This window comes from Poromitra crassiceps (assembly GCF_964638095.1).
Source record: "Poromitra crassiceps genome assembly, chromosome: 27".
NCBI classification, from domain to species: Eukaryota; Metazoa; Chordata; class Actinopteri; order Beryciformes; family Melamphaidae; genus Poromitra; species Poromitra crassiceps.
Window position 1 is genome coordinate 2,351,104 of NC_139650.1, and position 15,894 is coordinate 2,366,997.

Below are 15,894 nucleotides of genomic sequence, written 5' to 3' on the forward strand. Positions count from 1 at the left end.
GTCTGTCTGTCTGTCTGTCTGTCTGTCTGTCTGTCTGTCTTGTCTGTCTGTCTGCCTGCCTGCCTGTCTGTCTGTCTACCTACCTATCCAAACCACAGCTAGACAAAAGTGGGAAGGGCAGTGTGTGTGTGTGTGTGTGTGTGTGTGTGTGTGTGTGTGTGTGTGTGTGTGTGTGTGTGTGCATGCGCGCGTGCGTGTGTGTGTGTGTGTGTGTGTGTGTGTGTGTGTGTGTGTGTGTGTGTGTGTGTGCGTGCGTGCGTGTGTGTGTGTGTGTGTGTGTGTGTGTGTGTGTGTGTGTCTCTAACCTCACCATCGTCTTTTGTGCTCAAGCCCACGTCCTTCGCTCCTTCCCCCCGTTTCCGGGTATTGTGGTGGTGACGTGTGTTTGTTTAAGCTCCAGTGTTCCGGTTGGGACGTACAGTCTTCAAAATAAAAGAGGAGTAATGTAGGCTATGTTTTTGAAAGGCATTGAAAAAGGGTTAATTTGCTAATTAAAACTATAGGCTATAGGACGAATCAGCGTGACCTCACTTGACACCCAGAAATGCGGAAGCCCGCGACAGTCAATAGTATGAGTTGTGCCAAACAAACGTTAATATCTCAAAAACTATAGGCTACATCACATCGCTTATATTTCTGAGTGAGAACAGAATTAGCTCAAGAGTTTGATGTATAATATATGCACGTCGTGTTAAAGTTGTGTGAACTGTCGCAGTTTTTAAAATGTAAACCGAGTCAAGCCGGCTAGAGCAGACACTCATGCCTCGCGCCACTTGGGCTCCATAGGGTTCCATTGCCGTTGCAATGCCACCCAGTGACGCGGTTTGTTACAAATATATCTACACGAATTCTGCCTAATATACGAATCTGGTCTCACCCTAGTCTAACGAAACATTTAAACGAAGCTATACAGTACAAATTATGTTTGTTTCACACTAATCACATTGAGAACGTTCTTCTCACTATGTAAATAGATAAATGCTGTTCAGTGTAGTGTTCAGTGTAGTCACTGCAGTGCATAGCCCAGGGGTGCTGTGCCCAATTTTTACACTTCAGATCTATTAAATTTTTCAACAGCACAAGATCAAAGGTAGACTACCTGGCCAACCACCCCACCCCGCTCTAACAGCAAGCTAATAATTAGACTTTGCACACACAATAACAATAAAATAATAACAATAACAATAACAATAATAATAATAATAATAATGATGATGATACAACTTAAATAAGTTGTAGTAGGGTTAACTAATTATTTACTTGTTTATTATGATGTATTACTGTTTTGTAAATGAGATATAAATATATAAATAAATATAGCTACTGCCGGCAGTGATGGACTCATCAGATTCAAACATCTATAATATAATAAGTAATACGTAATTCGTGTATAATTCAACATAGCTAACTGCTTCGACACAGGGGTGTCCAGTGTCCAATATTTGCCCGAAAATGTAACTCCGGGTGACCTTTGGGTGGGTTGAGGGGCCGCCATCTCTCTCTCTCTCTCTCTCTTTTTTTTTACTCCTTTCGAGCTTAGGTCAGAGTGAGATGTCATAGAGGTCTACCAGAGCGAATGCATATATCGTTTGTGCTGACATCTTGGACACGGGGGTGTCCAGTGTCCAATAGCGGTCCAGAAATGTCACTATTAGTGTGTTTGGGTCGGTTTGACGGGCCGCCATATATTTTTCTTTACTCCTACTGTCCTTAGCTGAGACGAGGATGTCATAGAGGAGGTCTACCAGAATGCGTGCATTTATGGTTTGTGCTGACATATTGGACGCGGGGGTGTCCAGTGTCCAATTTGTAAAGGCCATCCAGTCCAGTGTGAACAGCATTTATCTATTTAGATACTGAGAAAAACGTTCTCAATGTTATTGAAGCAGTTATTGTCATACAGAAACATACTTTGTATTGTATAGCTTCGTTTAAATGCGTAATTTAGTTTTACTGTGCAAATTTATCATTTTTCAATGGCTTCTGTGTGCTCTAGGCTTGTGCAAAAAGGTTATTTTACTCTGAAAAGAAGGTTACCGGAAGTGCTGCTGCTCGTCTTATTGTTGCTCACGTCACGGAACAGAGGTAGCTGCAGCACCACCGTTACGTTAACGTTCTGGGTACACCTTATGGATTTCCCCCGTTTCATAGTTTACAGCTGTGATTGACCAACAGAATTGGCTCTGTATGGATGATATAATAACAAATACATCAACTTGAGACTAGGCTCGTTTAGCACCGAGAGGAAGGAGAAGCTCCTCTTTCTTATGGACTCAGAATTGTTTAGTTAGCTGTGAAGCTAGTTGAGCTAACGTTGTTGGAGCTTTGAAGGACAGCGTTGTCAGTAAATCTTCAGGAGGAAAAGTTCCTGTGTAACTTTTTGGAAATGTCTAATGTCAAATACAAAACCCGACAGCGTTGCTGAACTAGTGACTAACTGCGGCCGTTGAAGAGATATTTGGGCTGTTTGGAAGAAGATAGAGTACGAGGAGCAAGCTTCTTTGCATGAGTCCAGACCTTTAGATCTTCCCACTCCACTGGTTGACTGCTTCTGGAGAAGGACACGGAGTGTGACGAGTTAACAATTCAGTCTATCAGGCTAGAATCTTCTCGTTCAAAAATGAATGTGCAACAAGGAAAGCTGCTGGACACGGTTTTAAATCCTGTAGTGCGGTTACATAGAGTAGCCATACCTCCAGACTTCCAGCAGCTGTTGGTCATTAAAGAAGTTCCCCCTGGGATGCAGGAGTGGAGCCCCAGTCTGGACCAGGAGAGCACACACATTCAAGAGGAACTCGGGACCAGTCAGGAGAGAGAGCAACTTCAGGTGGACCCAGAGCCCCCACACATTAAAGAGGAACAGGAGGAACTATGGATCAGTCAGGAGGGAGAGCAGCTTCAGGAGGACCCAGAGCCCCCACACATTAAAGAGGAACAAGAGGAACTCTGGAGCAGTCGGGAGGGAGAAGAGCTTCAAGGACTGGAGGAGGCTGATATCACCATGTTCCCATTCACTGCTGTCCCTGTGAAGAGTGACGTTGAGGAAGAGAAACCTCAGTACTCACAGCTTCATCTAAGCCAAATTGAGGAGAACACAGAGGCAGAGCCTCTAGCAAGCAGCTCAACTGAACAGATGAAAACAGAAGCTGATGGAGAGGACTGTGGAGTATTAGACCCAACTAGTAATTCACAACCAACTAGTGATGACAAGACTTCGGACTGTTCTGAGACTGAAGACAGTGATGATGAATGGATGGAAACTAGTGAACCACACATGATAGTCCACACAAGTGAGAAACCATTTAATTGCTCAGTCTGTGGTAAAGGTTTTGGTCATAAAGTATCCTTGAAGAGACACATGAAAATCCACACAGGAGTTAAACAATTTAATTGCTCAGTCTGTGGTCAAGGTTTTGGTCGTGAAGCAAGCTTGAAGAGACACATGATAGTCCACACAGGAGATAAACAATTTATTTGCTCAGTCTGTGGTAAAGGTTTTGGTCGTAAGGGACACTTGAAGACACACATGATAGTCCACACAGGAGATAAACAATTTAATTGCTCAGTCTGTGGTAACGGTTTTAGTCGTAAAGAAAGCTTTAAGAGACATATGATAGAAGTCCACACAGGTGGGGAACAATTTAATTGCTCAGTCTGTGGTAAAGGTTTTGGTCGTAAGGAAAACTTGAAGGTACACATGATAGTCCACACAGGAGATAAACAATTGAATTGCTCAGTCTGTGGTAAAGGTTTTGGTCGTAAGGAAAACCTGAAGACCCACATGATAGTCCACACAGGAGATACACAATTTAATTGCTCAGTCTGTGGTAAAGGTTTTGGTCGTGAACCAAGCTTGAAGAGACATATGATAGAAGTCCACACAGGCGGGGAACGATTTAATTGCTCAGTCTGTGGTAAAGGTTTTGGTCGTAAGGAAAACTTGAAGGTACACATGACAGTCCACACAGGAGATACACTATTTATTTGCTCAGTCTGTGGTAAAGGTTTTGGTCATGAAGCAAGCTTGAAGACACACATGATAGTCCACACAGCTGTTAAACAATTTAGTTGCTCAGTCTGTGGTAAAGGTTTTGGTCGCGAAGGAAGCTTTAAGAGACATATGATGGAAGTCCACACAGGTGGGGAACAATTTAATTGCTCAGTCTGTGGTCAAGGTTTTGGTCGTGAAGCAAGCTTGAAGAGACACATGATATTCCACACAGGAGATACGCCATTTAATTGCTCAGTCTGTGGTAGAGGTTTTGGTCGTAAAGAAAACTTGAAGACACACATGATAGTCCACACAGGAGATTAACATTTTAATCCCACGGCCATGGAAAACCTCCAAAAGTCATGGGATTTCATGTCATGGAATTAGTCAAATCCGTGAAGTTTAGGAAAAGTCATGAAATTGTGTTTAATGAAATCGTTACAGTAATCTTCCTGTGGATAACCTTCCATGTAATGTAACATGACGGCAAATGTATCTTATTTATTTATCTGTAGCTGGGGATGTAATGTAGCTCTTAATAGGTGTTGTTTTGAGTGCTGCTTGTATTTTATATTAATATTTTTATGAAAAATTCCTGTTTTAGTTCAATAGCTTCGATGATGCAGTGACACTAAAGCACCCAAAACTCATGAAGAGCAGCTGTGTCCTATTTGTCCTAGGTAATAATTTCTGGTTTTGATTCAGAGTCACCGCCTCACATTACATGGAGATTACCGTATATTATCGATCCTTGAAAAGTTTTGAAATTGTATCCATGAACATGTGTGGGAACTGTTAATTGCTATCTGTGGTGGAGGGGGGATTTGAGTGTTCATGTATGTGGACGTTTTTGTGCTTTGTTGTGCTGTCCTGTGTGTTTATGTACAGGGTTCATACAAAATCTTGAAAGTTTGGAAATTTTAGCTGCCATGTTTTCAAGGTGATGAATTAGGAATATGCTTGAATTTGAATATGCTCATTGAAAAGGGTTTGATTTTCATCATAATCTGGTGTTCCATCTACACAGTCAGTCACTCATGTCAACCAAACATCTTTTAATATCTGAACTGATATCTGTGTCTCACACAGGATGCAGAGTAGACAGCTAGTGGAGCAGAGCTGGATTGACTGACATGTCAATCCGGCCCTTTTAATTTCAGATTTATCACTGTTATGTGTTAATGTAATCCATGTAGTGTCTGCTACTGATAATAAAGTCTCCACATACCGGTATATTGTTTACTCAGTGTCACGAAGTCTTGTTTTCAATATGCCTCATACTAATTCAGAAATCCAGTTGAAGTGACCCTTGGAAACAACCTATAACTGTATTCATTCTGCCTTTTTTATGGGCTAGTTTTGAGGTTTGTGTACTGAGTTTACAGGGTTGTCAGAGGTAGGGCATCCTCGTCCGTCAGAGTATAGACTATCGTTCCTCAGTCTAAGCGTTGTCAGTTGTCATGTCTCCTATAGTAAACCGTCGATTGTGCTCTGAAACACCTTCAGTCCTCACACGAAAACGTTGTCATTCCTCCTGCCTCACTTATCACTCAAAGTAGCTGTCAGGCATCACTCCTCACGTCTCACACAAAAACGTTGTCGATCCTCCTGCAGACTAGCTGTCAGGCACAGGGCCGCTGGAAGTCACTTTAAGCAGGGGGTGCTGGGTGGAAGGGACTCTGACATTTTTTTTAAACATTTTTTTGCCATATTTAGAGGAATATCTCATTTTAAATTAACATTAAGATACTGTTGTGATGTAATTATTCAGTATTTTCTCCTTTTCTCACTCATTCAGAGCAAAGAGCGAGATATATAGCATGATGATAATGCTCTATATCTCCCTATTTGCTCTGAATACACCAGTTAACATGACACAGACTTAACATGATATAAATATTATCAGCAAACTTAATGACTAGACTAATTATTCTGATCTGAATGGCATATATCAAGAAACATTGACTCCTCTCTTTGCTGTATAGTGGGAGGTGCATTTTTGAGTAGGCTATTAAAATAGCATGTCAAGTTCACATTTCTTTATTGCCATGAATTTAACAATTCATATTGGTTGTTGGTTGGTTCAACACAACATGTGCGTGCATGCGCGCTTCTTCTTCTTCTCTAGCCTACAAGCATGTAACTTCCTTGATTGTTATTGTTGATAATTCTATTTAAATAGGCTACATTTTCATTTCCCAAAACATTATTAAACAAGAAAGGAACATAGTGCACTGCAAAATATTTTTAATTACATTTGTAAAAAAAAAAAAAAAAAAAAAAAATATATATATATATATATATATATATATATATATATATAGGCTATATATATATTTTTTTTTTTTGAAAAAATCTAGGGGGTGCAGCACCCCTACTTCCCGCGGCCCTGGTCAGGCATCACTCCTCACGTCTCACACAAAAACGTTGTAGATCCTCCTGCAGACTAGCTGTCAGGCATCACTCAAACTAGCTGTCAGTCATCACATGAAAACGCTGTCATTCCTTGTTTGTTGTTCTTCCGTGGGTGATGGGGAAACCGCAAGGTAACGCCTCTGTGAAATGAGCAACAATTTCTTACAACTTCACTTTCGGTTGAGTGATTTTGCCTTCAAAATAAAAGCGTGTTTTTTTTATTTACAATAGATTAAAGTAGTAATCCATGAGACCCAACAGAATTAACATCGTAACACTAAAGAGGAACATCTAGTTTCATAATCAAAGATTAAACTAGATGTTCCTCTTAGTGTTACTATGTTAATTCTCCTGCTTGTACCTGTGTTTCTTCCTGCATTTTAGACACAAAATGGCTGCTGGTGAAAAAGATCAATGTCAAAAAGGTCATCAGCCAGCTTTAATATGATCCACCAGCAGATGGCAGCATAGCACAGATGACAGCTCCTGCATGGAGAAGAGTCCACCAGGGTGCAGAGTCAATAGCTTACTGATTTCTAACAATAACCCGGAGTGTACAGTGTCCAATAGCTGTCCAGAAATGTCACTATTAGTGCCTTTGGGTGGGTTTGACAGCCCACCATTTTTTTTACTCCTAATGGCCTTAGCTGAGAGTGGGATGTCATAGAGGAGGTCTACCCGAGCGCGTGCATATATGGTTTGTGCTGACATCTTGGACACGGGGGTGTGCAGTGTCAAATTTGTAAACCAGTCCAGTGAACAGCATTTATCTATTTAGATACTGAGAAAAACGTTCTCAATGTTATTGAAGCAGTTATTGTCATACAGAAACATAATTTGTATTGTATAACTTCGTTTAAATGCTTAATTTATAGTTTTTCTGTGCAAATTTGTCATTTTCAATGGCTTCTGTGTGCTCTAGGCTTGTGCAAAAAGGTTATTTTACTTGCTTATGATTTGCTTATTGTTGCTTGTCATATTGTTGCTCATGGAACAGAGGTAGCTGCTGCACACACATATTTGGGTTAGCCACTAGTTAGGCATGATAGAGGGACTACTGATGTACATGACTGCAGTGAATTTTCCCCAACGCACCAACATTTGATTTTTTGAACAATATTTCAAAATGGGCTTATTTTACTGGTCGGAGTCTGTGCGGCCGTAGGCTGTAAAATGTGTTTTTTCAAATATCAACAAGAGCGAATTTGACATATATTTGATTTAGAGTGTAGTTTGCATGGGTATTTATTCAATTTGTGTGACATAACTTCAATTTGTGTATGTTATCGATTTTTAATGACAGCTTTTATTCTGAAAAATCCTGACCGGAAGTCACAAATTCCTGGCAGCTACCACCACCGTTAAGCGTTCTGGGTAAACCTTACGGATTTTCTCGTTTCATAGCTTACAGCTGTAATTGACCAACAGAAGCCTCGTACGGATGATATAATAACACATATATCAACTTGAGACGAGGCTCGTTTAGCACCGAGAGGAAGGAGAAGCTCCTCTTTCTTATGGACTCAGAATGGTTTAACGCTAGTTAGCTGTGAAGCTAGTTGAGCTAACGTTGTTGGAGCTTTGAAGGACAGCGTTGTCAGTAAATCCTCAGGAGGGAAAGTTCCTGTCTAACTTTCTGGAAATGTCTAATGTCAAATACAAAACCCGACAGCGTTGCTGAACTAGTGACTAACTGCGGCCGTTGAAGAGATATTTGGGCTGTTTGAAAGAAGATAGAGTACGAGGAGCAAGCTTCTTTGCATGAGTCCAGACCTTGAGATCTTCCCACTCCACTGAGTTGACTGCTTCTGGAGAAGGAAATGGAGTGTGACGAGTTAACAATTCAGTCTATCAGGCTAGAATCTTCTCGTTCATAAATGAATGTGCAACAAGGAAAGCTGCTGGACACTGCTTAAAATCCTGTAGTGCGGTTACATAGAGTAGCCATACCTCCAGACTTCCAGCAGCTGTTGTTGGTTATTAAAGAAGTTCCCCCTGAGATGTTGGAGTGGAGCCCCAGTCTGGACCAGGAGGGTCCACACATTAAAGAGGAACTCGGGACCAGTCAGGAGAGAGAGCAGCTTCAAGTGGACCCAGAGCCCCCACACATTAAAGAGGAACAGGAGGAACTATGGATCAGTCAGGAGGGAGAGCAGCTTCAGGAGGACCCAGAGGCCCCACACATTAAAGAGGAACAGGAGGAACTATGGACCAGTCGGGAGGGAGAAGAGCTTCAAGGACTGGAGGAGGCTGATATCACCATGTTCCCATTCACTGCTGTCCCTGTGAAGAGTGAAGTTGAGGAAGAGAAACCTCAGTACTCACAGCTTCATCTAAGCCAAATTGAGGAGAACACAGAGGCAGAGCCTCTAGCAAGCAGCTCAACTGAACAGATGAAAACAGAAGCTGATGGAGAGGACTGTGGAGTATCAGAACCAACTAGTAATTCACAGCCAACTAGTGATGACAAGACTTCAGACTCTTCTGAGACTGAAGACAGCGATGATGAATGGATGGAAACTAGTGAACCTCAGTCAGGTTTATACTCACAGAAAAACAGTGAAGGTATTGGGAAGAAACACCTCAGCTGCTCAGTTTGTGGTAAAATATTTGGTAATGAAGCACACTTGAAGACGCACATGATAATCCACACAGGTGAGAAACCATTGAATTGCTCTGTCTGTGGTAAAGGTGTTGGTCGTAAAAGGGACTTAAAGAGACACATGATAGTCCACACAGGAGATAAACAATTTAATTGCTCACTCTGTGGTCAAGGTTTTGGACAGAAAGGAAACCTGAAGACACACATGATAGCCCACACAGGAGTTAAACAATTTAATTGCTCAGTCTGTGGTAAAGGTTTTGGACAGAAAGGAAACCTGAAGACACACATGATAATCCACACAGCAGTTAAACAATTTAATTGCTCAGTCTGTGGTAAAGGTTTTTGTCATAAGGAAAACCTGAAGGTACACATGATAATCCACACAGGTGATACACAATTGAATTGCTCAGTCTGTGGTAAAGATTTTGGTCATAAAGGATCCTTGAAGAGACACATGACAGTCCACACAGGAGTTAAACAATTTATTTGCTCAGTCTGTAGTCAAGGTTTTGGTCGTAGTGGATGCTTGAAGAGACACATGATAGTCCACACAGGAGATAAACAATTTAATTGCTCAGTCTGTGGTAAAGGTTTTGGTCGTAAGGACTACTTGAAGGGACACATGATAGTCCACACAGGAGATACACAATTTAATTGCTCAGTCTGTGGTAAAGATTTTGGTCATAAAGGATCCTTGAAGAAACACATGACAGTCCACACAGGAGTTAAACAATTTATTTGCTCAGTCTGTGGTAAAGGTTTTGGTCATGAAGCAAGCTTGAAGACACACATGATAGTCCACACAGGTGAGAAACAATTTCATTGCTCAGTCTGTGGGAAAGGTTTTGGTCGTAAGAAACACCTGAAGAGACATCTGATAGAAGTTCACACAGATGGGGAACAATTTAATTGCTCAGTCTGTGGTAAAGGTTTTGGTCGTAAGGAACACTTGAAGGCACACATGATAGTCCACACAGGAGATAAACAATTTAATTGCTCAGTCTGTGGTAAAGGTTTTTGTCATAAACGATCCTTGAAGAGACACGTGAAAATCCACACAGGAGAGTAAACATTAAATTTTAATTCTGGGTTTCCACGGCCATGGTCCACGTGCAAAAGTCATGGGATTTCATGTCATGGAATTAGTCAAATCCGTGAAGTTTAGGAAAAGTCATGAAATTGTGTTGAATGAAATCGTTACAGTAATCTTCCTGTGGATAACCTTCCATGTAATGTAACATGACGGCAAATGTATCTTATTTATTTATCTGTAGCTGGTGATGTAATGTAGCTCTTAATAGGTGTTGATTTTAGTGCTTCTTGTATTTTATATTAATATTTGTATGGAAAATTCCTGTTTTAGTTCAATAGCTTCTATGATGTAGTGACACTAAAGCACCCAAAACTCATAAAGAGCAACTGTGTCCTATTTGTCCTAGGTAATAATTTCTGGTATTGATTCAGAGTCACCGCCTCACATTACATGGAGATTATATTATCGATCCTTGAAAAGTTAATTACAGTTAGAAGTCGACAGTGACGATGTCATAATTACATTGATTATGTCATCATTGAGGAGTCGACACTGATGTCATAATTACAGTGAGGAGTCGACAGTGATGATGTCATAATTACAGTTGGGTGAACATGCAATAGACCATCAGTGATGACATCACATCATTAGGTAATTAGGGCAATCACCTAATTAAAAAATCTAATTTTTTAAATTTTTGGATTTGGCTGTCCTGTGTTTATTAACACCAACAAAATGCATTGAAAAACAGTTTGTGCTTCCCAGCTCCAATCTTATTTCATACGCTCTCTTCAAAAGTGTTTGATTTTCATCATAATCTGGTTTTCCATAATAATAAGTTCAGTGTTTATGCCTGTGTTGCTGTCTGTTGTAGTGTAAAACGATCTAAAGGGAGAGCAGATGGTTACATGAAAGTAAGTGAGAAAAGGAGAAGATACTGAGAAATGACATCACAACAGTATAATCCTAATGTCAATTTAAAATTAAATATTCCTCTAAATATGGCTAAAAGTCCAAAAAACGTCAAATTTTCTTTGGGTCCCTTGCAGCACCCCCTACTTAAAAATAGTTCCAGCGCACCTGGCATAACCTGTGAACAGCCTTCATTAACCCGGAGGTCAGGAAGAGGTTCCCCCCCCTGCCATCAATTACCATGTGGCAGGCAGAGATTGCAGCCACGTACACCTTCAGGGACTGAGGGGACAGGCCCGCATCGTATAGGCTCTGAAGGAAACACAGAATGGGCTGTATCCCACAATACACTGGATCAACGTCCTGTTCCGCTCAACAGCGCGTGAAGGCTCAACACTTATACGTGTAGTGAGAGCGAGTAGAGGTAGCTCTAGCGCTCTGTATGTGTGTGTAACACGTTCAAAGGCAAGCCTTGAGCTAGCAAGCGGTCCCGCTCAGGAAGCAAGCTGCCAGCTTCCACCTGTGGCTGTCTGTTTCGATCACTCAGTAGGTTTACGGTATATCTAGATTCTGAATATCTCACCTTAGACAAGGTGGTTTTCTTCATAGCTTTGGTAGATCTAGCAAAGGTTGAAGAAAAGACAAATAGAAATCTATTCCGTTTCTGGGTCCGAGGGACCTGGCATGATCCTGGGTGTTGTTTTTTCCAGGCTTTCTTCCATGGTTTTTCACCTATCTCATAAGCAGTTTGGTCTGTATGGGTGTATTTCTCCATTTCATTTCATAGCTTCAGTATTATACATTGTATTATTTCTCATTGTGAGTGATCAAAATTCATTCAAAACACAGAGAAAACTAGATTGTTGACATCAAGAATTGCTGCAACTATTATCAACTTAAAACATTTCACTGTAGAGAGTTGGATTACAATGAGAGAGAGGGGGGGAGACAGAGAGAGAGAGAATGTAGTATTTTCAGATTGAATTGACAGCCTTGGAGCAGCACCATGAGGGAATAGCCAATTCACAACAATGGGTCACTATTGCATGAAAAAAGGGTCAAGTTTAAAAACTGGTGTCTTTCTGTTAAATTTTAATCTCTTTACCATATAGGCTAGATCACTGTTGCTATAATGAACCAGTTGAATTCCATTAATTTTCCGGTTTCAGACTATGATTGGGTTTTTACCACCACCAGTAGTGGGGTTTGTTACTATACTTATCAGATTTGTCGACCACCATAATCTGTCTACATGTCACAGAAGGCTTTAAAAGTAAAATGATATAGGAGTGTTATAAGTGTTAGTCATTACCTGGAGCCATGGTTCTGTTCTGTTGATTGTCACGGCTATTTTCACCAATATTACTGCTTTTCCAAACAGACAAATGAGTTGGTCTGTGAGTGCATCCAAGCATTAGCCTTTTTCACCTCAGTCATTTTGTGTCTAAAAGGCAGGAAGTAAGACAGGTGCAGCCAAACCATTAACGATGGCCCTGGCACTGGTTCACCTAAATGGACTGGAAGTTGGAAACCCTCATTAATGTTGAGATGTGAGTATTGTGGAGAGGAAGAGACAGTGGATGATGTTTTATTGTATTGCCAGAAGTATGTGTCAGAGAGAGATGTTTTAATTAAAGAATGCACTCAGAGAGATTGGACAGGAACATATTAGTAATAGTCTAAGGACATCTTCAGGGGATTAGTGTTGGATGCTCCTTCTGGAGTATTTAATATCATCCAGATTAATGAACAGAATTTGAAGAAGTTATGATAGTTATTTGGTTCCTTATTATTTAATTATGATTAGTGTGTTTATTGTTTGATAGGAATTAATTGTTAGATTTTAGTCCACACTCCAGATCAGTGGGTGGCGGTAATGCACCCGAAAGTTGTTTGCCAACCGCCATTAATCGCAAAAGAAGAAGAAGAAAAAAGGTCACCGGAAGTGCTTATTGTTGCTCACGTTCTCGGTAAACCTTACGGATTTCCCACTCGTTTCATAGTTTACAGCTGTAATTGACCAACAGAAGGCTCTGTATGGATGATATAATAACAAATATATAAACTTGAGCGAGGCTCGTTTAGCACCGAGAGGAAGGAGAAGCTCCTCTTTCTTATGGACTCAGAATGGTTTAGTTAGCTGTGAAGCTAGTTGAGCTAACGTTGTTGGAGCTTTTAAGGACAGCGTTGTCAGTAAATCCTCAGGAGGAAAAGTTCCTGTGTAACTTTTTGGAAATGTCTAATGTCAAATACAAAACCCGACAGCGTTGCTGAACTAGTGACTAACTGCGGCCGTTGAAGAGATATTTGGGCTGTTTGAAAGAAGATAGAGTAGCCTAGTACGAGGAACAAGCTTCTTTGCATGAGTCCAGACCTTTAGATCTTCCCACTCCACTGAGTTGACTGCTTCTGGAGAAGGAAATGGAGTGTGACGAGTTAACAATTCAGTCTACCAGGCTAGAATCTTCTCGTTCAAAAATGAATGTGCAACAAGGAAAGCTGCTGGACATTGTTTTAAATCCTGTAGTGCGGTTACATAGAGTAGCCATACCTCCAGACTTCCAGCAGCTGTTGTTGGTTATTAAAGAAGTTCCCCCTGAGATGTTTGAGTGGAGCCCCAGTCTGGACCAGGAGGGTCCACACATTAAAGAGGAACTCGGGACCAGTCAGGAGAGAGAGCAGGTTCAAGTGGACCCAGAGCACCCACACATTAAAGAGGAACAGGAGGAACTATGGATCAGTCAGGAGGGAGAGCAGCTTCAGGAGGACCCAGAGCCCCCACACATTAAAGAGGAACAGGAGGAAGTCTGGACCAGTCAGGAGGGAGAAGAGCTTCAAGGGCTGGAGGAGGCTGATATCACCATGTTCCCATTCGCTGCTGTTCCTGTGAAGAGTGAAGTTGAGGAAGAGAAACCTCAGTACTCACAGCTTCATCTAAGCCAAACTGAGGAGAACAGAGAGGCAGAGCCTCTAGCAAGTAGCTCAACTGAACAGATGAAAACAGAAGCTGATGGAGAGGACTGTGGAGTATCAGAAGCAACTAGTAATTCACAACAAACTAGTGATAACAAGACTTCAGACTCCTCTGAGACTGATGACAGTGAGGATGAATGGATGGAAACTAGTGAACCTCAGTCAGGTTTATACTCGCAGAAAAGCAGTGAAGGTTTTGCGAAGAAACACCTCAGCTGCTCAGTTTGTGGTAAAATATTTGGTAATGAAGCACACTTGAAGAGACACATGATAAGCCACACAGGAGTTAAACAATTTAATTGCTCAGTTTGTGGTAAAGGTTTTGGTCGTAAGGAACACCTGAAGAGACATCTGATAGAAGTTCACACAAGTGGGGAACAATTTAATTGCTCAGTCTGTGGTAAAGGTTTTGGTCGTAAGGGATACTTGAAGGGACACATGATAGTCCACACAGGAGATAAACAATTTAATTGCTCAGTCTGTGGTAAAGCCTTTGGTTGTAAGGGATATTTGAGGAAACACATGCTAGTTCACACAGGTGGGGACCAATGCTCAGTCTGTGGTAAAGGTTTTTGTCATAAGAAAAACCTGAAGGTACACATGATAGTCCACACAGGAGTTAAACAATTTAATTGCTTAGTCTGTGGTAAAGGTTTTGGTCATAAGGGACACTTGAAGGTACACATGATAGTCCACACAGGAGTTAAACAATTTAATTGCTTAGTCTGTGGTAAAGGTTTTGGTCGTGAGTCAAGCTTGAAGAGACACATGATAGAAGTTCACACAGGTGGGGAACAATTTAATTGCTCAGTCTGTGGTAAAGGTTTTTGTCGTAAGGAAAACCTGAAGGTACACATGATAGTCCACACAGGAGATAAACAATTTATTTGCTCAGTCTGTGGTAAAGGTTTTGGTCATAAAGCAACCCTGAAGACACACATGATAGAAGTCCACACAGGAGATAAACAATTTATTTGCTCAGTCTGTGGTAAAGGTTTTGGTCGTAATGGATCCTTGAAGAGACACGTGAAAATCCACACAGGAGAGTAAACATTTAATTGATGGTTCCCACGGCCATGGAAAAACCTGCAAAAGTCATGGGATTTCATGTCATGGAATTAGTCAAATCCGTGAAAGTTTAGGGAAAGTCATGAAATTGTGTTGAATGAAATCGTTACAGTAATCTTCCTGTGGATAACCTTCCATGTAATGTAACATGACGGCAAATGTATCTTATTTATTTATCTGTAGCTGGTGATGTAATGTAGCTCTTAATAGATGTTGATTTTAGTGCTGCTTGTGTTTTATATTAATATTTGTATGGAAAATTCCTGTTTTAGTTCAATAGCTTCTATGATGCAGTGACACTAAAGCACCCAAAACTCATAAAGAGCAGCTGTGTCCTTTTTGTCCTAGGTAATAATTTCTGGTATTGATTCAGAGTCACCGCCTCACATTACATGGATATTATATTATCGATCCTTGAAAAGTCATGGAAAAGTTTTGAAATGTTATCCATGAACATGTGTGGGAATTGTTAATTGCTATCTGTGGTGGAGGGGCGATTTGAGTGTTTATTTATGTGGATGTTTTTGGATGTTTTTGTGCTTTGTTGTGCTGTCCTGTGTTTATGTACAGGGTTCATACAAAGTCTTGAAAGTTTGGAAAATTTAGTCTGTTTGGAAAAAATCGGGGGGGGGGGGGAGGATCGCAAATCCCAAATCCGTGGCGGGCCAAAACAAACAGAGCCCCAAATTGGTCAGCACTGATCTACACAGTCAGTCACTCATGTCAACCAAACATCTTTTAATATCTGAACTGATATCTGTGTCTCACACAGGATGCAGAGTAGACAGCTAGTGGACCAGAGCTGGATTGACTGACATGTCAATCCGGCCCTTTTCATTTCAGATTTATCACTGTTATGTGTTAATGTAATTCATGTAGTGTCTGCTACTCATAATA